The sequence below is a fragment of the Carettochelys insculpta genome, chromosome 33 (genome assembly GCF_033958435.1).
Source record: "Carettochelys insculpta isolate YL-2023 chromosome 33, ASM3395843v1, whole genome shotgun sequence".
Taxonomy (NCBI): Eukaryota; Metazoa; Chordata; order Testudines; family Carettochelyidae; genus Carettochelys; species Carettochelys insculpta.
In genome coordinates, this window is record NC_134169.1 from 916,145 (window position 1) to 938,513 (window position 22,369).

At 52.6% G+C, this 22,369-nt stretch overlaps 3 non-coding genes across 3 annotated transcripts; 2 read left to right on the forward strand and 1 right to left on the reverse strand.

Annotated features, from left to right (window-relative positions):
* Positions 1-3,258: 3,258 nt before the first annotated feature.
* Positions 3,259-3,340, forward strand: TRNAS-UGA (transfer RNA serine (anticodon UGA)). The gene has a single exon. It is a non-coding gene; the product is annotated as a tRNA-Ser (tRNA).
* Positions 3,341-15,364: 12,024 nt separating this feature from the next.
* On the reverse strand, positions 15,365-15,473 carry TRNAL-CAA (transfer RNA leucine (anticodon CAA)). Its single transcript has 2 exons — positions 15,436-15,473; positions 15,365-15,410 (listed from the first exon to the last, which is right to left on the reverse strand). It is a non-coding gene; the product is annotated as a tRNA-Leu (tRNA).
* Positions 15,474-19,952: 4,479 nt separating this feature from the next.
* TRNAT-UGU (transfer RNA threonine (anticodon UGU)) lies at positions 19,953-20,026 on the forward strand. The gene has a single exon. It is a non-coding gene; the product is annotated as a tRNA-Thr (tRNA).
* The last annotated feature ends 2,343 nt before the right edge of the window (positions 20,027-22,369 follow it).

Here is a 22,369-nt window from a genome sequence, read left to right on the forward strand (position 1 = left end):
CCATGAAAAGGTTTGAACTGGGACTGCACCAGGCTAGGGGTGGTGATCCTGTACCAGGGGAGGGGGAGGGGGATTTTGAGTTGTGCTTAACTCACATTAATGTTACTCACACATTTAGAGGAATTGCTGTACACCCCCAAACCCTCCTGTGCGCTGGAAGAAATGGAGCTGTTGGAATTCTTTATTTCAGATGATATCAGGCCGAGACCCTGTGATCTCTGGCCTGTGTAGATGTACTCTTTCCCCAGCTGTGATAGCTGAATGCTTTAGGCATTGCACTAAAAATCCCATAGGGTTTCCTTGTGCACATTCAAATCCTGCTCACAGCGAGGTGTGTCCTTTAGCCACACCCCTAACCAGGGTAATGCAGCTCCACACTCCTGAGACAGGCTACTCTCCTTACCCTCTACACCCCAGAGAAATCCCCTTTACCTTCCCAGCCAGGGCGGAGAAAGAGCACGAGAACAGACATGCGGTGAGGTGCGGCGGCCTGGGATGTGCAGGGGTTTAGAGGAGATGCTCTGGGGCTTCCTTGTAGTTTTAAATTCTACCAAAACAAAAAGCAGTCAAGTAGCACTTTAAAGACTAGCAAAATAGTTTATTAGGTTAGCTTTCGTGGCACAGACCCACTTCTTCAGACCACAGCCAGACCAAAATTCTACCAGTGTGACTCAAACCTTTGGGCTTTTCTGCGCTTATAAACTATTCCATCTGGGGAAAACACCCAGTGGGACAAGTCCCGAAGCTGAAACCGTGATGGTATCTCCAGGGGAATGGGAAGGAAACACTTTCTTCTTTAGGAGTACAGATGAACGACTGACCCAGCCCACTCTTTCAGAAGGGCTACGCCTACACTTGGAGAAATCTTTGAAATTGCCGTGCTAATGGCCATTTGGAAGATTACTTCTGAGGCACTGAAATGTATATTCAGCACCCCATTAACAAGCTGCCGGCTGCAGCACTTTGCAATTGTCACTTCCTGCTCCCACGTGGCACCTCCAGAGGGGGGTCCTTTTCAAAAGCACCCCACCATCTTTGAAATCCCCTTAGTCCATAGAAATAAGTCCGGGAAGCCAACCGTCAGTCCAGGTGATCCCCAAAGACCTGCTGCTATTAAGAACCACTGGACGTGCTCCTCGGGGGCACCCAGCCACGTTACCCCATCTGAATTTTGACACTTCTGGGGGCCTTGTTCTGGAGTCAGGCCCTTCTCACCTTTAAACCTGTTAAATATTGTTCCATTATTTCAGCAGCAGCAGGGCAGAGCTAGAGGAGTCGGTGCCTGTACTGGTGGTATTTGATCTCCCAATATTGGAATGTCTGGGGGCCACATAATAACCACAGGTAAGATTACCAGCATACAGTCCAGTGCACCACCCAGGCTGTGCCCGCCAGCACCTCCTTCTCGGCTGTGACTTCATTTGACTTAAACCCTTCTGTTCTGAGTGGCGTAGGTCATCTAGAAAAAAGTGGTAGGATCTGAGGGGACACCGGGCAGGAGCCCAAGAGAGTGGGCACAGGACAGCAGGGTGTGAGGGGACTCCTGGCTGGGCACAGGACAATGAGTAGAGAGTGACAGTCTGAGGGGAGGCCAGACTGTGGTGCAGGGTGGTAGGGGAGGTGCAGCAATCACATTCCAGAGATCACAGCAGCCCAGCAACTGCCCTTTTTATTGTCCAGAAGGATCCCTTGTTTGTTACTGTCCCATAGACTACCTAGCACAGTTGGTTAGAGGGTGGTTCTAACATGACTCAAGCCATGTGTTCAAGGGCCCTGTGTGTTGCCAGACAACACTTGGGTGTGTGTGGTTTCACCTTTCCCTTTCTTCCCCCAAATCACCTGAATGTGGGGTTGTTGGCCTGGGGTGGAATAGCAGCTGACAAGTCTGTGGGTTTGCAGGTGGGAGATCTGGCTGGCCAGTGGGGGTGGAAGAGTGGCTGTTGGGATTTGCCTTAGAAAGAAGGAAATCCCAGCCTGGGGTTGTAAGTGGCCTGGGTTTTGAGCAAAGGTCCCCTGGGCTGGTTTCTCTACATGTGCCCATGGCTCCTGTCCTATTACACACCATCCCTGCTTTCTCCGACACTGTTGAATGTTCCTGAGAAGAACGTTGTCAGCCTGTGCATGGTGTCTAGGTGGCATCATCCTGCTCCTTTCTTCTCTGTCTTCCTCAGCAAGGGGAGGAAAAAGAAGAGCCCACTTGCAACGGACATGAAGTAAACAACTGAGGAGAACTTGCTGAATACTCCCTATTGTCCTCCTTTCTACCAGCCGAGCTATTGAAATGCAGCACTTAGCCCTCTGCCCGCTCCTGTAGCTAGTTCAACCCACCCACGTGTTATGACAAGTGCCACCCAGGTGATGGCATTTCAGGAGAGAGGAAGAAGAATCCAGGTGAGATTCTGTGGGGCACTGGATATCACACAAGTCCCCCCATTGAACTCAGCAACAAACACAGCAACTCATTTCTCTCCTGACAGGGATTTCTGCTTCTGTGGCTAGTCTGTGACTGAGCATTCCCTGCTCCTATGACTTCCTGAAAGTGAGAACCTGCGATACCTTTTTGCAAGACAGGGAACAGTTTTGCAATTAATGAACCAAAAACATCAGCCAACAGCCTTGGCCAGATAGACTGTGCTCTCTGCACTGGCTGCAATGGACAGAGAGGCCCAAAGAGAAACAGACCAAAAGGCTTGTAGGGAGCAAACTAAAGCTTTAATGGAAAGTGACTCCAGCATGTTACAGGGAACACAGCCAGAGACACAGAATCTCACCCAGCCCTGCCCTGCTTTGGGTCACTCCAGGGCACAAGGGCTCACTCCCTGGGATACACTGAGTGCAGGAGCCAACTGGTGGGAGGGAGCTGATGACCTCACATCTGTAGGGCAGGTTAACCACATGTCCCTGAGCTCAGCCCATGCTGGAGGGAGCCGGGCAGATTTAGCAGAACACAGTCTCAGATGGGGAGTAGATACGTGTATTTGGGGAAGGGATCCTGAGCGCTGCATCCCAGCCATGTGCTTTGTCCATGGTCCTGACTTCCTCACAAATCCAGCCTCCAGGTCAGAGCTGTTCCCGTTCCCTCCAGAGGGCTGGGGGATGGTCAAGGTGCTCTCTTGTGCCATTGCACCTGGCTGAGCACAGAGAGCCCCAAATCCCTGCTATGCTGGGAGCCAGGTTACTGTTTGAATTCTGTGTTGCCAATGACATTGTCTCATTATTGTCCAGTATCCATGATAACAAAATACTAAGGTGCTCAAAGCTGTGATGACCGAGTGGTTAAGGTGTTGGACTTGAAATCCAATAGGGTTTCCTTGTGCAGATTCAAATCCTGCTCACAGCAAAGCCTTTTACCCCCACCCAGGGCAATTCATCCACACGCACCCTGTGCGCGTGGCAAATGCAAGAGGCTGGGTCCCTAATCCTGTTTCACAAAGGCTGGCTCTTTTGAGGGAGAAATGCCACGGTTGTGATGTGGTCGGTGCTCCAGACACAAGCTGGCTGCTGCTACCTGCTGTGAGCAAAGCTCCAGACAAGTAGGCGTCTCTCCCATGCCCCGCTCTGCTCTGCTTCTGCAATGCTGTCCTGCTCTGCTCTGTCTCTGCCTGCACCCCTCTGCTTCATCCCCCAGTGTCTGCTGGTGTCTGCCTCCACCAGTCCCTGCCCCACCTTCTCCCCCGGGGCCACCTCCTGCTCTGCTCACACAGGAAATAGTGGCAAGGGCCTGGCCTATGGTCCTCATAGCCCCACTGACAGTGTAGGACTGGGGAGAGCCTGAAGTGGGGCAGAGGAACCTCTCGGGGAGAGCCTGACAGCAGGAAGAGGCAGGTGCAAAGTGGACAGAGGGGGTTGTGGGGTGAAGAGGGTAAAAGCTGGGGTGTGGTTGGCTGACCCATCTAAGATGGTGTCTTCTGGTCGCAGCTGTCTCTGGAGATGGGAGTTCAAGCTGCTGGATGGGGAGGGATGTGGGCCAGGCCAGCGAGTGGCTGAGGCATGGGTAGGCCAGCCCAGTTGAAAATATTGGGGTAACAAGGAGGTTCATAGTTGACTAAAGGTTTCCATCCCACTTGGTGCAGTGCCAGGGTTGGGGGCTGCTGGTGTGGGAAGGTAGCACAGATTAGAAGGACCCCCCCACCTTTATTAACACAGCCTGTCCACTCCGATACCAGGTCAGACTTGGCTTTCAGGGTATGGCAAAGTGGGGTGTGAGGGCAGGAAGGTTTCAGCCACAGCAGTGGCCTCCCTCAGGGCAGCTGAGGTGAACACAACAGCAAGGCCCCTTTGGGTTTGGTCCATGGGAGGGCTGTGTACCAGTGGGGGATGCAGGCTGATTTCTGGGAGGTTCCTCTAATGGTGAGACTCTGTCCTCACCACTTACTGATGGGAGCTCAGAGAGTCTCTGCTCATTGCAAAATGGCATAAGAAGCACAACATCTGCCTGCCAGAAGGGAGGGCTCAGGCGCCGCTTTTCTGTGTGGCCAGTTGGACACAGTGTTGGACTTCGGATGAGACCATTGGTGGTCTGAGTTCCTATGTGGTCCTACTTGCTCTACACTCACTCTGTGCAGCCTTTGCCCACAGATTGCAACCTTCTCCTTGGCTGCTCTGAGCAATGGTTTGGCTCCAACTGGACTCTGGGAAGCAGTCGCTGGTCAGGAATGAGCCTTGGCTGCTCCCACTGAGCCATGACCTTTCTGGACTTGCCAAAGAAGGTGGGGGGTAAATCAGGCTTGTGTGTTGGGCAGTTTCCCTCTTCCAAATGGTGCTCATCCTTGTGTGGGAGGGGGCTGATTTAATTGCCCCTTTGCAGCCCTAGGGGTTTCTCTGCTTCTCACTAGAAGGGGAGAAACCTCTTGAGGCCACATCTCCTGCCCCACTGCCAAACTGAGTCCCATAAGCGGGAGCGGTGACAGAGCTGCTGAGGAGCTGCTCTGCTTCCTGCCGTCTCCTGACACTGGGAGCGGACTGTCCCCAGCTGGCCCCATGCTGGTTGAGGGGAGGCTTTCAGTCACTGTGTGGCCTGCCAGAGTCAGGGGAACAGCCTGGCTGGGGGTATCTTTGCCAATCTGGTCGCAGGCTGATCTGTGAGAGGCCTTTGGTCAGTGTTGAGTCTTCCAGGGGGTGGGGAGCAGCCTGGCTGGGGGTGTCTGTGGCTGTCTGTGGGCCAGGTGTGATGGTGAATCCTTTAACAGTGTGTGACACACGTGATTTTTGGGAGAAAGATTGTGCACATGCTGGGAGAGGAGCAGAGCAGTCCCAGAAGCAGGCAGCTTGTAAGCCACAACCTTTAGACAGGCTTTCAACTGGGTAGAGCAGGAAAGGGGTAACAAGCCTGCATTGCGGTGGGGAAGGGGAAACTGAGGCACTGCACCTCATGACCTTGGTGGCTAAATGCCAAGCAATATATCCACTCCCAGACACTGCTCCCTGGATTCTGGGGGCTCTTGTTCCCACAGGGGAGTGCACCAGACAGAATGAATCAGTTTCCCAAATATGGCCAGAAAAATCAGATGACTAATCTGAGAGGTGTCAAGTGAAAGGAGTAACATTGTCCCCTCAGTGGTGTAACATGGAAAAGTCCGCACCTCCCTCAGCCCCACTCAATTCCAGGGCCGGGAGGAAACATTTTCTGCAAAACTATCCAGAATTATAGCTTCTGCTCTGCATCCGTCCAGTGGTCTGACCATTGTGGGAGGGCAGCAGCCCACGAGGTTCACCAGCTGCAGCACTCACACCATCCTCTTTCAGTCACCAGAGGACAAAGGCCACATCCGTGTTCCCTCTGACATTGCCCATCCTCGGGCTGGTGGAATTTCCTTTGAGGAGGGATGAATTTTTTAGGGGCAACACCAATGCTGGGGTCATGTGCAGATTTGCATCATGGGTACAGATAAACATCCTTACCTATAAATACATGTTTGGAACAGATCAAAGGTACGGAAGACAAACACATCTAACCGGGGGATAACTCACAAGGAGCAATGCTTCTAATAGTTATTTCATGTGACGTCATATTAAAAAGAATATTAATGCCCCATTTCGGTACCTCTATCTGATCACCCTTTCTTACAGCTCCAGCTGTTAAACACACCCAGATGGAGCACTCTGAAAATGGCTCTATAAATAAATCACAGACATGGCCATTCAGTGAAACATAAAAATCAACCCCAGAGCCCCAATGGAAACACCTCCTCCCACAGACCACTAACTCTCCACAATCTCCACCGCAGCTGCTCTCAGAAATGAAGTATCTCCCTAAGCACCGCATTGTACAGACCTCTGCAGTTCACAGAGCCACCCCTGTTACATGGATATCACCTGCCCACGGCGCTTAATGAAGCTGAGTCCAGGGAGTTGACGCAGCCAGTAGAACCTGTTCAGAGGACATCAGGCACTGCAAAGCCACAGGAACCTCCCTGTCCAGAGCAGCCAGGCCACTTAGTCAAGATGCCCCAGGGGCTCACCTTGAGCTGGAAACTGTCATTTTGGTGTTTTTAGCAGCACTGTCTGAACAGCTCAGCCAGCCAGCTGGTAGGAACGGGTCTTACAAGTGTCGGCTTAGGAAAGGAGCTGGGGAGCTGCAGGGACATATGGACTCAGCAGTGAGGTGGCTGGGGCAGGGCTTTATCTCATACCCTGGGGAATTACCTCGAAAAGTAGAACACACGCTTTGCGCGTGAAAGGCAGTGGGATCAATGCCTGTTTTCTCCAGTGAGGATTGTATTCTCCAGCCTTTTCTTCCAACGCAAAGTGGGACCAGAGCCCCTTCCTCTAACAGCTGGGTTCCCCCCACGGAACCTCTCAATGTGGAGGCAGGATTTGGGGCCGTCTGCGCTTAGCTGTGTGCAAGGGTACAAGAGAGCTCTTTGAACATCTCCTCTCCCACCTGCTGGGAACTCACACACGTTTGCTCTGGAGGCAATATTTGAAAGAGGAAGTCAGGACCATGGACTACCTCAGGTGAGAGAAAGTGGTGATGCACATGTGAGCCGTGTACCTAATATGGTAATACACTTGGAGCGGGTAGGAGTGAGTTGCATGTGGGTCATTTTGGTGGGCAGGTTTAGTGCTGCATTCGCAGAAGGTTCTGGAGTTGGGGTGACAGCTGTGGGGTCTGCTCCGGCGGGCTCTGTGTCTGTGGGTAGGAGAGCAGGCAGGAGAGCAGCTGCTCCAAGGCCATGTGTGCTGGGTGAGCTGGGAGCAGCTGAGCTCAAGAGCAGGCAGCAGACTGAGGTCCCTCCGCTGGAAGCACGTTGCAGCAGGTGGTGATGGTGTTACCCCTCTGTCAGGGAACATGGGCCATGTTAATATTGTGCTTAGGGTAGCAGAGAGAGGGGACAGGCAGGGTTTGAGGGGACACCCGGCAGGGGCCTAGCGCAACGGGTGAGGGGCAGCAGGGTCTGAAGTAATTCCTAGCCAGGGCTCAGGGCTGTGGGGAATGGGAGACAGAGCCTGAGGGTGGGTGGATGCCAGATCATGCATTCATCAGCTAAGCCACAGAGCCCATCGCCATTGCTAAAACCCAGGCACTACTGGGAATGGGACCCAGGCTGTTCTGCTTCTAAGACACGCGCTTCAACCAGCTAATCCACAGACCCTCAAGGACCAGTGGCTCAGTGCTCACTGGTGGCCAATGACTCCCATACAATGTCCTTCATTCTTTCCCTGTCCAGTGTGGAACAGCTTAGTTTCTGTAGACAAACTCCGCACCCATCTAGTGCACCATCTACCCATTCTCTGTGGGCTCTGCCTCTCCTGTTTGAACCATTCATAATGTTATATACCAGGGTCTTGATTTTTCTTTCCTCCTGTATTCTGCAGATGTACTCAAATTCCTGTAACTTCCATTGCATAACCTTCTGCAGTAGGTTTTCTTTCAGTTGCTTCTTTCTGTAGAATCCCTCATAGGTGATCTTCAGCATCTCTCCCATTATCAGGATCTTTTTATAACAGCTCCTCTCAAATGCCAATATCCTTCTCTTTGAATCTTTCCTTATCACCCATGTCTCACAACCGCAGATCATGCTGCTGAATACACACGTGTTCAAGACACTCAGCTTTGCTCCTAAGATAATTGTTTTGTTTCTTCAGTTCTCATCCATTGCCTTCAGACACGCACTTGCTTTCAAAATTCAAGTCGCTATTTCCTTCTCACAGCCCAGAGCATATATGATGTTGCTTCATGGGAATAAGGGGACTTCGAAGAAGGTGGCGTCCTTTCGAAAAGGAGCCCCGTCTGGACGCGCCGCTGCCGCCCGCATGCTAATGAAGCGCTGAATATGCATGTCAGCGCTTCATTAGTAAACTTCGAAATGGCCATTTGCGTGGCCATTTCGAAGTTTGGGGCACGTATAGACACAGCCCAGGGGGGCTAGATAATCACATGTGCCAGGTAGAAGACTTACCTACCCTGAATGCAAACCCAGCCACACCTGACAGATCGGCTCATGTCCTTCAGTGCATTTTCTCTGATTTCTACTAAACAGTCTCCAAGCAGATAGAAGAACACTGTCCCACACACAAAGGAAATCTGCCTCCCTGAGTGATGGCAGCTATGTGAGTGGGAGAAGGTAGGTCAGTGGGGAAGATGTGGTGTGCGCCTGAGGAGAGAAAGTTTAATCAACCCCCATTTGAAAAACTACTCTGGGCTGGGACAGAAAAAGGAGCCTGGGGAAGAAGAGTTTGTCTTACAGGGATCTGAAGATTAGCGATTCAAGAAAGAGTGAAATATGGATGTCAGCCAGGGATAGAGTGTTTGATTTCAGGTAAAGTGATCTTCTTTCTAATCCATGCTCCCCTTTTCAAAGGCAGCCACTTGTATGACAATAGTTGTATCACCTTTCCCAACATGCTCTGGATTTCTATCGTATGGGGATCCTGAAAATGGAAATGAACCCTTAACATTTGTCAGTGCCAATGCACATACACCAAACAAACCCCTCCCTTTGTTGAAATCTGGCTACACAGCGAAACTGACAGTTGAGACTGACATGAAGAATTTTGGGTCTTATTTCCATAAAGAGGTGCTCATTCAGAGTCTATCAAATACATCACTTCCAGCAGGAAAGGTCTCTGCACACTTTGTAAATGTGTGTGTCGAGAGGATGTCAATTATTCCAGGAATTCACAGCCAAGGCCTTTATGTCCTCCCGCAGCTAGATATCCATACACACGCACCACCAAGCTCCCCAGTCTCTGCATTTCTGTTAATTCCCTGCAGGCTGTTTATTGTAAAAGAAAAATTAACCCTTTTCACCTTTTGGGGGCTTCTAAGAAATGTCACCTTACAGCCAGGTGGAGCTGGCAGCAAGACGGGCTGGGCTCAATGTCTAGGGGAGAAGAGTGGTAGAAATGGGGCAGGAAGGAGTGTCCTGAGAGGTGAAACAGCTGGAGGGTGGCATGGAGTGCAGGGTGCCAGCCTGTCAAGAGTCACAGGTGCCCCCAAGAGTAACATTTGGTTGGTCCTGGGGTGTAAAAAGCAGTCCTCAGGAGTCTGATCTCTGCAATCTGAGTTCAAATCTCAGTGGGTTGCTGGTTGGTTGTGTTGTTGCTATAAATCTTTGTCTCTCCAAAGCTTGGGCTTCTTTGTTCACTGGTGCACCTGAGGAAGTTTTTTTTCCTCCTGCTGGATGACTGAGGCCCACTGGAGCTAGACAGGACTCTGGCTGGGCTGAGTCACCAACATGGCTGCAATAGGTCAAGGCCCTGCAACTTACCAGTCTGTGAAGAGATACCTGAGGAGTGAGGTTGTGTTTTTCACAGCTTCTCCTGATTGCCACACAATTGTTGCCAGTACCTGGAGCTGCCAGGCAATTCCTATTGCACACGTGGCATTTAAAGGAAGGACCATCCAGAGCAGGCTAAGAAAGTCAGGGGACAGCAGGTGAGAGGAAGAGTTCCAGGCTAGAGCCCAACTCATCTGTCCCCCTCTGGGCCCGTGGAGCAGGGGCTGCTAGTTCTGACACCTCCATGGGATGCTCTAATGCTCCAGAGCACCCAAGGCCAGCACAAGAGGAGGGGAGGGCCATGACTGCATTGGCCAGAGGACTTCCCTAAAGATCACAGAACCTGGCTGTTCCCACCCGCAAAGCAGCATGTGCTCTGCAGCCAGCATCAAAATGGGATAGAAAATCAGCTCTCCCCAAAAGGGGCCTCTTAACTGTAGGGCTCCTTTCAGCTGTGGGGCAGGAGATAGGTCCCAAAGAGGCTTTTCCCCAGCTGCTGAGAAGCACAGAAGAACTCAGGGCCTGCACAGGGTGGCACAGTTGAATGGAGACCTGCCTCATGCCCTGTGACTTGGGCTGTAGATGGAGCTATTACTGTCCATGGCAGAGCATCATTCATTTCCCCTGCTCAAGTATCTGCTCCTTTCCCACATGTGCACTGCCCAGCCCAGGAGCTAGGAGAGACCAGAGCACCATATGAAGCCTTGGGGAGGTGCCCTTCCCCTGTCATTGGCTGCCCCTGAGCCAGGACTGCCTCCTCTTTGCCAGAGCACTGCACCACTGGTTGTGTTTGGGGCCCTGCTGAGGTCCTGGCAGCAGCACTGCAGGGGACTGAGATGAGCACAGCACTGTTGGGCTGACATTGGAGACAAGCTGGGCCCTGTCAGGCAAATGAAATCATCCCACCCCCACCTGTGGCAGCCGGAGCTCAGCTCAGCCTCCCAGAGTTGGTCTGTGCTTTTCCTGTGGCCAGCAGAGAAGCTGGGAGGCAGCAGGCAGAGGGAGGGGGTGTGTAGGAAGCAACATCACACACTGAGGCTGGAGCTCAACAAACCTCAGCAGGCTGGTGACTATAAAGATTCAATGATAATGGGATTTGAACCTCTGTGTAGGGAATGTGGCAGCAGGAACACAAGGTTACTGAGGCTGGGAGGAACGTGTCTCCCAGAGGTCATCTGCATGAGAGTGCAAAGGTGTGCATGTGTGATACCTTTCAGGCAAAGCCTAATGGGTCGCAAGTAAGCCATGAGATTTGGTCTATTGTAAACACGTTGTTGTAAAATCACAATTTAAGCTGACACTCAGTGTGGGAGTTGTGAGATCTCACCAATGCTCTGGGTTGTTGTAGTGGACAGAGCAGTTGCCACAGCTGCAAAAGACATTGATAATGAAGGGCTCCCTGATTTAAAGCATTGTAAACATCTGAGGAGCGGTACTAATTAGGTTAGTTGGCTTGCTTGCTGATTTGGTCTTGTCTGTCTGTCTGTTGGTTGGTTGTAAAGCTGTAGGTCTGGTTTGGTCTGGCTGTTACTACCTGTTGCAACAAAGAGTTGGGTGCTAGGGTGTTCATGAAGTCCTTCTGGAGGTATTAAGAGCTGAAGTTGCAAAGTAGCAGCTAAGATCACATGGAGCTAAAATCACAGGTTTCTACTTCAGGGTAATCCCCAGCAGTGTGATTGGTGAGGGAGGGACAATGCTGACTGGCAGGTGGCTGGCTGGTAGGAGTAGCGGTGGATGATGGTGGATGGCATGTAGGAAGAGTGCGGATGACGGCAACCGGTGGGTGGCTGGCCTGTAGGAGGGGCAGCCAGTGGGATGCTGCAGACAAGTGGGCAGCTCGTACTGCCCCTGTGACGTATCTATGGGCTCTGGTTCGGGATGCACAGCAGGAGGTACACCCTGAAACTGTGTGTGGGGTAAAGGGCCAAGAGTCCCAGCAAGAGACTTGGTTCTATAGCGTATGGGGATGGGATCTGGGTAAAGGGGTTTGTCTCTTCTTTGCTTAGACACACGGCATCTGTCACTGTATCCTTGGGGTACGTTATGGTCATTGCTATTAAATAAGCTGTTTCTATCTCAGACTCTGTGCTGGTGCCGGGGGGAGAACTGCCTTACAGGCACCCAGCAAGTGGGCTGAAATTGTCCCAGGCCACTGGGTGGGGGCTTGAGCTGATTGGTTGTGTCCTTGACAAGAAACCCCCCAGGAGTTGAACCTGGCTGTTCTGGCAAGCACCTGCCATTAATAGAAGGGTTGCATAATATGCAGGGCACAATGGATTTGTAATCTATCACCTTCACCACTCAGCCACCTCACCTGGTACCTCTATGAGCCTTTTATATTCACCAAAGTGAATGCTGCCAGGAACCTTTCTGCCACTGGCTGGTCAGCCGGGGACACAGGACATCAGGTTTGGCCCCACAGGGCTACACTCACTCCTGTCCGCTGCAGTGCGGCTTCCTGGGGTGAGCACGGCCCCAAACACAGCTGGGGTGCAGTGCCCCAGCCACACATGGGGGTAAGGTGGGGGCAGCCCTGGCTCAGCTTCAGCCACTCACATGGGCAGCTGCCTCAAAGAGAAGGGCCTGTCCCCAGTGCTGGCTCAGGGGCTCTGGTCTCTCCCAGGTGCTGGGCTGGGCTGGGCTGGGAAAGGGGCAGACACTTGCCTGTAGAGATGAATGTCACACTCCCCTCTGTCTGACGCTGAGAGCAATAGATCAGTCTGCAGCACCAGCCACAGGGCCTGAGGCAGGTGTCCATGTGGCTGTCCCTCCCTGGAGCCCCTGGGGTCCCTGCTCAGCAGTGCCCAGAGAAAGGCTGTTGAAAGTGCCGTTTGCTCCTGCTGCCCTGGGAGCTGGGCACTTCCCCACCGGCACAACAGCCCAGGCAGAATAGGGCCCCTGGCTGCACTAAATGCAGTGTGGGGAGCTCCTGAGAAAGTGCCAGTGGGGAGCACATGGGGCTGTGCACAGGGAGTGAGGGGACAAACCCCAAGGGTGGGAGAAAGTCCTGAGGGCGCAGAGACACACACAGGGCCTGGAGCCCAAACCTTGTTCCCACTGGCAGGTGGGGCAGGTGCAGGAAAGGGGTAAAGCCAGAGGCAAGGGCAGGGCTTGGGACGGAGGGGAGCTGTTTCAACCCTTCCCAAGTTGCCAATGACCCCACTTCACCCAGAGCCTCTGTGCAGTGGAAAGGAAAACCCTGATGGAAGGACCTTGGGCGAGGCCCAGACCAAAGCTCCCTCTTCCCCTGCTTCCACTGAGAACAAAACCCCAGCTGTAGTGCCCTGCCCTGGGAGCAGCACAGTCCGGACATGGGCAGGCTCCGCTCTGGGGCTGGGTCCTGCACCAGCTCTGTCCATGTGTCCCTGCTGGACGGGTACAGACAGGGGCTATGGGTGGCCCTGGGCAGGGTTTGCAGCTCTTGTGTCTCCCCGGACACTCTCTGCTCCTTTGCAGCTGCTCCGTTAGCACAGCATTTGCAAAATGGGCCTTCTCCTGGCCTGCTGCTCACACAGCTCCCCTGTCCTTGCAGCCTCTGCTGACTCCCACTTCTCACCTCCTCAAACACAGGCTGCAGCTCTGCACTCACCTGGCCCTTCGTGAGCAACCGCCCTGCGCTACTGCTACCCCCATTCAGGTCCCACCTCCTGTCAGCCTCACCCCAGCCTCCATCGCCTCTTGGATCAGCCACACATACGTTTCCTGCTCTCTCCGTCGCAGGCCCTCCCACCTGGGACCAGCTTTCCACAGAGATACTCAAAGCTCCCAGCCGCCTCCTTCGAACCTGTCTGCACCTCGGTCCTCCAGCAAGCGGTACGGCAGAGAGGCTCCCCCAAACAGCAGCAGCCAGTGTGTGTCTGGAGCAGCAACTGCATCACAGCCTCAGCATTTGCCCCAGGCACAGACACCTTTGTGTGGCAAGCTCAGGCTGTGCTCAGAGTGCCTGTCTGCATTGCCAGGGTAGGAGTGTGGCTAACACAGGCCTCGCTGTGAGCAGGATTGGAACCTGCCCAGGGAAAACCGTATGGGAGGTCTAGTCCAACACCTTAACCACTCAACCATCACAGCTGAACGGCCCTGCCAGCTGTTAAGCCAGAGACATGTAAATAATCAGAGGGCCCAGGCCTGACGTCCTCAGCAACACAGAATTCAAACAACCACCTGGCTCCCAGCGCACGGGACTGGTGGGGATCTGGGGCTCTCTGTGCTCAGCCATATGCAATGGCACAGGAGAGCACCTTGACCATCTCCCCTCCCCGTGGAGGGAACGGGAACAGCTCTGACCGGGAGGCTGGATTATAAGAGGAAGTCAGGGCCATGGCTGACGCACGCGGCTGGGAAGCAGCACTCAGGAGCCCCCCCGCCCCATCTGACACTGTGTTCTGCTTAAGCTGTCCGGCTGCCTCCCGCACGGGCTGAGCTCAGGGGCAGGTGGGTGACCTGCCCTGCAGCTGTGAGGGCATCGGACCCCTCCCGCCAGTCGGCTGCCTCACTCAGTGCATCCCAGGGAGCTGAGCCCTTGTGCCCAGCAGTGAGGCAAATCAGGGCAGGGCTGGGTGCGGTGCTGTGGCTGTGGCTGGGTTCCCTGTCAGCTGTGCCCTTGTGTGACTGCTCGGAGAGACTCGAGTGTTGCCCGGCTGATTAGCAGAGCGCTCACCACTGGGGCTTTTGTTTCTGTTGGTGGTGCACATTGGTGCGTAGTTCAGAGCATCTAAAATTTATTGCACACATGGGTGGAAAAGGCTGGAGGGAACAATGTCTGTGGGTGTCCAGCCAGGCCAAGGGAGGGCTGTTCATTGTGTGCTGGGCCTCGCTGGGAGTTTGGGGGCGGCCAGCTGGGGATGCTGAGCTGGGTGTGCGGCCGGGTTGGTTGGGTCACGTCACAGCCGTTTTCTTTTCTGAGGTGCTGTGGAAGCCACCTTAGATAGACGCCGTTTCTTGTTTCTTATTTCTGCATGTTCACAAGAGCTTGAACTTTCCCTCACCTGTTTGGGCCTGGCAGGGAGGGTGAGCTCAGTGGAATGCCTCACTGAACTCCTTGCATTTGGGGCTCTTGCTCGCCAGTGCCTCTTCCTCCTTGCTGAGAACGGTTTTCTCTCTGAAAATAACTGATGTTTCTCGAACTAATTGCTTCTGGCTCTGGACTTGTTTGTGGGAGGGTATAAAATACTCGAGTTAGCTGCATCAAGCAGCCTTGCTGGACCTGGCCTTACTGGTGTCCAGTTTGGCTCATCTGTTGCCTTATTGAATTCAATAAAGCTGAATGTCAGCTGCCTAAACACAGAGAAGTCTTTTCCTTCACCAGTGTGGTGCTTTTCGTGGGGGTAACTCTTATCCCTATGACACACCTCCTGCAGGGGCCATTGCTCTTTGTGCCCAGGCACATGGCTGGGATAAGGACTCAGGATCCTTTCCCAAATAGACACATTCCTCCCACAGCAACTTCCAAGTGTCAAATTGACACTGCAGGTTCACCATCACTCACCCACCAAGTTCATGTCTGAGTTATGCCTGTCTTGGTTCTGCTCTAACAGAAATCCAAAGCAAGGCTTGGTAGACTCCAGCCAGTGGAAGTATGCTGACAGGTCAGTTCTTTCCAGGAGCCTCTGGAGGCCAGTTTGGCATGTAGAAAATGAAAGTGATGTCAGGAATGGGATTTGAACCCATGCCTCCTTCAGGAGACCAGAACCCCCAGGTGAAGGAAAGACAGTACCTTGAGTCTGGCGCCTTAGACCACTCGGCCATCCTGACACAGCTGAAAGAGGTACTCTCTTTATGCTAGTTTTGCTTAATATTTGATGAGCCAGGCAGGCTCAATTCATTCTGTACTCATCTGTCGCACAAATCTTTCAACAGCAAAGAGCCATTCTCCAGCTCAGCTGGCTTTCATACGCAATCACCCCAATATGATCTAATGCTGGGAGGTACTTTGCCATTAGCTGAAAAGAAATGGATGAAGGAGGAACTGCCAGTTTGCCACGCTGAGGCTATGGGTACTCCACAGAGATCCCTTGAAAGAAGCCCTCCAGAAGATCTCATCCAAAAGAACTTCTTTCAAAGAGTGCGTCCACACACAAAGAAGTCTATCAAAAGAGTGATCTGCTCTTTCAAAAGAGAGCATCCACACAGCCCCCGCTCTTTTGAAAGAATGGACCAGGGATCCTAAATGAAGACGGTTCTTTCAAAAGACAGGCCCTGCAAAGCATTTATGCACATGTTGTTTCAAAAGAAGCTTTGGAAAGGAGGTGCTGTTCCTGAAACAGGAAAGGACGACTGATTGCAGAAGGAGCAACGCTTTCTTTCAATTTCCTTTCAAAAGAATGGTTTTTGAGTGAAGACAATCCATGAGCTCTTTTGAAAGAGCCCCCTTCATTCAAAAAATCTTTCAGAAGAACTCACTTATGTTGACACAGTCTGAGGGTTGGAATTCTTCTACGCTCATATTTCTTAAATACGTGGCAATCAAGTGCTCAAGTGATGGGACTTCTTCTTGGCTGTTATTCCCCACTATCCCTCAAGTGTTAAAGTTTCATGAAAGAAAAAAGAGCAATGAGGAAGAAAGCAGAGCTGTTCAGGATTCTTTCAGAAATTAGCTCATCCCACAGAAGAAACAACAAGAGAAAGGAGGAAGGTTTCTGTCTGGTTTTGAACAAGTGACTACTTATTTGTTAAGCAAAGGTGATAAGTGTCAAGCTGCAGAAAATACCTCCTGAGACATTTTGGATACTTTTCTAAAGTTTTCTCAGAAGCCAGTGCATCAGCCACTTTCCCTTTGAAGAACGGGAAAGCAAAGGGCACCAGGAACTTTTAAAAACTTCATCAATAGCAATGGTACAATAGCTTCCCCAGTTTGCACTTCTCCTGAGGAGACAAAACACAGCCAAACCTTCCAACCAACAATGTTCACATCCACTCAACATTTCCTTCTTACCAACTGGGACCCCTTCAGCAAAACAGGAAACCATTCTGCAAAACCAGGAATGGATTCTCTGCGTGCCAGAGGTTGTTCCCACAGCACTTAGGAGAGGCACAAACAGGGCCTGTCTCCACTGCCCCCTCCTTTCAAAAGGGGAGAGGTAATGAGGGATTTTTTCAGAGGCGAATGAGGTGCTGCCATGAATATGCAGCTCCCCATTAGCATAGAGGTGTCCACGAGTGATTCAAAAGTGCCACATTCACAACGCACCCTGCCCATGTAAACGGGGCCTTTCTAAAGGACCCCTGGACTTCAAAAGCCCCTTCTTCCCAAACGGCTGGTGCCAAGGTGGGAAGGTCCCGAGAAGTGGAGGCTTCATGTGAGCACTTGGAGCTCTGTAGAAGTACGGGGGAGGCACTGGTTTGCTCACTGTGCCCATATCCCCTCCAGATGACTTGCTCAGCCTCCTCCCTCTGAGGTCCCACCTGTGCTCTCCCCTCACTCCCAGTTCACCTCTTCCCATCCCTGCTCTGCCTCTTCCGCTGCAGTCTGCCTCCTGCTCTCACCTCTCCTCCCACCAGCCTGCCGTTCTGCTGTTCTCTCCTGTATTCCCCCCAGGCCTGCCCACCTGCTGCTCATGGCTCTCCACCCCCTACTCCAGTGACTGCCTCTGCCCAGCTAAGCCCCAGACTTACATGGCTTGGGACCACAGTTTAGCATCTCCCTTAGCCTGAGCTGGTGACAATTACACCTCCCTCTGTGGCATGAGCTGCAAAAGCTGCCCTGTTAGGGAGCATTTGGGTGGACAGTGCAGGCACGAAGAATTACAGGCATCAGGTCAACCCTTGGGGGAAAAGGGTCAAACAGAGAACTCTCAGACCCTTCTGCGCCTCACTCACTGTCCTAGACCTCTGCCGGGTGTTCCCTCATACCCTCTCTATCCCCCTACCTCCACTGCCCTGAGCACGACATTAACACGACCCATGTTCCCTGGAATAGGGGGAACACAATCACCACCTGCTGCAATATGCTTTTGATGGAGAGACCCCAGCCTGCTGCGTGCTCCTGAGCTCATCTGCTCCCAACGCACATGGCCTTGGACCAGCAGCTGCCGTTTCTGCTCTCCTACCCACAGACACAGACCCCACAGGAACAGACCCCTCTGCTGTCACCCCAACTCCAGAACCTTGTGCCTGTGCAGTGCTAAACCTGCCCAGGAAGGCTTCGTGCTCAGGAAGAAGATGAGAATCTTGGTACGAAACAGGGAATGAATTTCTTCTTCCTCTCGCCTCATTTTTTTGCAAGGGACGGTTTACACCTGGGTTAATAGGCTTGGACTCCTCACTGTGCTGTGCCAGGATACCTGTCACTACATCCAGCATCAATGGAAGCACACGTTAGCTGGAGAATCAGCACTTCAATCACTAATACTGTCATTCCATGAGTTGTGATTCGGTTTCCAAGTCAACACCTCATTGAGATGAATGAGCAGGTTCACCCCTCTCTGAAAACTCAGACTCTGCTGCATCGTTTATACTAGTTTCATATTCTGGAGGTTATTTTAGCTGCAATAAGGATTCGAGGACTTTCCAAAAAAACGAATGAAAACTGAGATAGAGCAACAGAATTTCTCTACCACTGAAATGACCCACCTGCAACTGACTCCTACCTGCTCCAGGGCTGTCTGCCTATTCGGTACACGGCTCACATGGGCATCACCACTTTCTCTCAGCTAAGGCAGTACCTAGGCCTGACTTCCTCTTTCAAATGCAGCCCCCTAGGCACAGCTGTTCCCTTGCCCACCAGGTGGGAGAGGAGACGGTCAATGGGCATCCTCAGAGCAACCCTGGACCAGCCTGGCAGCCCTATTTACCCTCATTCATGTTAGACAGTCACAGGGTCGAGTTACCACCTGTAGCTCTTTCTGAGCCCCTTGAGGCTCTTGCCACTCCCACCACAGTTCCCATCCCCTGAGTGAGCGGTGTGGGGCAGGACTGAGCATCTTTCCCTTTCTCCCACTCGGGTACCACAAGCACCACAGACAGGTGTGGGGCTCCCTCCCCCTTGCATAGAATTGTTCTGGCCACAGGCCGAGACCAAACAGCTATCCCAGGGCACAACCGTAAGGTGGGGAAGTGACCCACTGGGGCAAAATCTCCTTTGGTGTATTACAAACCTGGCATTAGTGTAGTTCTCAGAGCAGAAAATAGGTGCCCGGTACAGGTGCTGGCTACATGACTGGGTGCCTGCAGTGCAGAAATGAGAGGATCCCCATCACTTTTCGATGAAGTTCGTGTCTGAATTGTGCCTCAGTCGTGACACTCATTAACAGAAACCCATAGCAAGGGCTGGTGAAATGTTAGCAGAGACATTGAAATGAGACCAGCAGAGTGTGCAGAGAATAGAATTGATGCTAAGAGTGGGATTTCAACCCAATTTCAACTCCCTTTCAATCCACACCTCCTATATCGGAATCAACAACTCTGTAATACCTCTTCTGGAACCGCGTATTCAGGAACAACACTGCTGTGCAAACACAGCCTTTGAGACCCTTTGCCGTAGCCATGGGCGGCCACAGGGATGTTTTGGCCTCTGGAATAAGATGGGTGAGTCAGAAATTATGCTCAGACACAGGGGAATTTGCTGAATTGGTAGAGCGCTCACTAAGCGTGTGAGAGGCTTTGGGATAAATGCCCACATTCTCCAACAGAAGTGGTGGTTTTTTCCGTTCTTTTCCAAGGCAGTGTCAAGCCAGGAGCGAAGCTTCTCCAGTGCCCCCTTCCATTTCCTACATTTTGCCCCCTGCAAAGAAACAGCCCATTTGGGTTCGAAAGCTGCTGGACCCCGGCCTCCTTGCCCTTAAACATTTCCGTTTAAAACAAAGGTTAACCTGGGTCATGGGCTATGATTACCTAATCTTTCAAATGTCGCCAGTTCCCCATTTCTAGGGAGCTTCCAGCACTGACCACAGTCTCCCCAGTACAGCAGTCACAGGACACCTGTCCTCTGGGTCTTCACTGGCCAAGGCCCTTCCCCAACCAATGTGGACCATGAAGGCCCTGTGTTTGCCATGGCAGTCTGAGCACTGGAGTAGGTCTGTTTTCTTCCGGAGGTGGGGGACAGTTTCTTACACCCCTGAGTGACACCACCTAATTCTTGAGCGCAGACCTGTGCAAAGAGTCACCCCCCACTTGGGAGTTAAACTTCCCCAGCTCCTCTGTCTGACAGGATCGAAACTCCAGCAGAGCGAAGCAGGCCCAGGTGGGGCTAGTGGGAGTCAGGTGTGGGCAGACAGAAGCACTTGGCTAGATGCAGGCACCGTGGCTTAGCTGCTTAAAGCACCTGCCTTGTAAGTAGGGGATCCTGGGTTCAACTCCCAGTGGTGCCTTCATGGGGTCACCTGTTTGTGGACAGGATGTGGCCTTGTGCATGTTAGCTATGATCCCCCAAAAGACATACTGATGATTTCCTTTATGTGGGGAGGGCTGCTAAAAGCTCAGTGCTCCTGGCTCCTCTGTGTGGAATGGCAGAGCCTCATCAGCATTTCCCTTTCAAAAGTGAAGCCATAGCCCAAGTAAATAGCTCTTATGGGAACCTTTTGAGAGACATTTCAGTGTGCTGAGAATTACTTTTTTTGAAGCAAGTGTGAAGAGAGAGAAGAAAACTGGAGTTTAAACATTTGTATGTTCTGTAGTTGTTAAAAGAATTCTAGTGTTCTGTTATGCACACACACACATTTCTTTGTTATCAGCTGTTGCAAATGTTTCGGCTGGAGCCTGGCTCTGCTTTTCTACTTTTTTCCCCACAGCTATGTCTGCACTGGAGAGCTCTTTTTTCAAAAAAGCCGCAGCTCTTTCAAAAAGTCCTGTGGAGCATCTACACAGGAAGGCTGTGGCTCCACTGCCCAGCCCTTTTGGAAGTGGCATGGAAATGTGGCCAATAAGAAATGCAAATAAGTTGCAGACTTAAATATTCAATGTGTCATTTGCATAACCACTTGGGACCTCAGTTCTGGAAGAGCTGATATTGAAAGTCCCAGTTGTGAGTGCAGCTGCTTCCCTCTCCTCCAGCAGCTGAGCCGGTAAAGGACTCCCCTCAATTTCCAAAAGGTCCCCCATCCGCATGTGGCAGGGCAAGCAGTGACTTGAGGATGCAATTTAGCAGAGGACAAGATAGCACCAAAGCTCCAGTACAGCTTCTGTAGTGTAGTGATTATCACAGTTGCCTAAGATGCAAAAGGTCCCTTGTTCAAAACCAGGCAGGAGCATAAATACCTCCGCTTGTCTTGCTTTCTCTTATGCCCCTGAGGGCTCATCTCTTTCTCCTGTAGCCTCTCTCTCTGACAAGCCCAACATCCATGTGACAGAAGAAGTTCAAGCAGACCCTGTTGTCCAGGAGGGGAGCCCAGCAGATGCATTGCTGCTGTTGCACAGAAGCTCTCTCCTGGCATGTACTTGAAGGATTTTCCCTCACTGATTTCACTGGCTGGGAACCACAGAACTATCTTTGCCCCTCCTCCAACCGAAGCTGTGCCAGGCAAGTGCCCCTGCCCTATCCCACGTGTTCCCTCCCAGCCACAGCCTGCTCCTGAACCTGCCTCCCATCAGCTCCCTACCTCACAGACAGGCCTGGCAGAGAAGGGGCCAATAAAGCTGGAGCTGCTGTGCTAACAGAGCAGCTGGAAAGGAGCAGAGCATGTCAGGAGGAGACACAAAGGCTGCAGACCCTGCCCATGGCCCTGGTCTGTACCCACCCAGCAGGGACACATGCACAGAGCTGGGGCAGGGCCCAGCCCCAGAGTAGAGAATGCTCATGGCCAGGCTGTGCTGCTCCCAGGCCAGGGCACCACAGGGCCCTGCTCACCCCAGGAAGCAGCACTGCAGGGGACAGGAGTGAGCGTAGCCCTGTTGGGCCAAACCTGCCCATCGTGTGTCCCGGCCAGACTTCCTGGCAGGGCTGAAGTTGGGACATATGAAAAAGTTCCAGGTATGTTGGGTGAGGCGGCCGAGTGGTGAAGGGGATGGACGGCTAATCCATTGTGCTCTGCAGGGTTTGAATCCCATCCTCACTGAGCCTTTATAGGCACCATCCTGCTGAGGTTTGTTGAGTTCCAGTCCTCTTGTGTGATGCTACTTCTAGCACAGCTGAGCCGGCTGCCTCCCAGCGCCTGCGCTGGGCAGACTCCAAGCACAGTTCAACTCTGTGAGGCTGAGCTGAGCTCTGGCTGCCAGAGGTGGTGGGGTGGCAGGTGGGGGGGGGCGGGTGGGATGATTTCATTTGCCTGACAGGGCCCAGCCCATCTCCAGTGTCAGACCAACAGTGCTACGCTCACCTCAGTCCCCTGTCGCCAGCGTGCAGTGGTGCAGTGCCCTAGCCAGACAGCGTGGCAAGGTGGGGGCACCCCTGGCTGAGCTGCACCCAGTGACATGGGCAGCTGTCTCTAAGGAAAGTCCTGTTCCCAAGGCTGAATCAGGGGCTCTGGTCTCTCCCAGCTCCTGGGCTGGGCAGTGCACAGCTGGGAAAAGAGCAGATACTTGCCAGAGGGGAATGAATGTTTCTCTGCCCCAGCTGCAATAGATTCTTCCACAGCACCAGCTAGAGGCCCTGAGGCAGGTCTCCATTCGACTGTGCCACCCTGGACAAGACTTGAGTTCTTCTGTGCTTCTCAGCAGCTGGGGAATGCGTCTTTGGGCCACAGCTCCTGCCCCATAGCTAAAAGGAGCCCCACAGT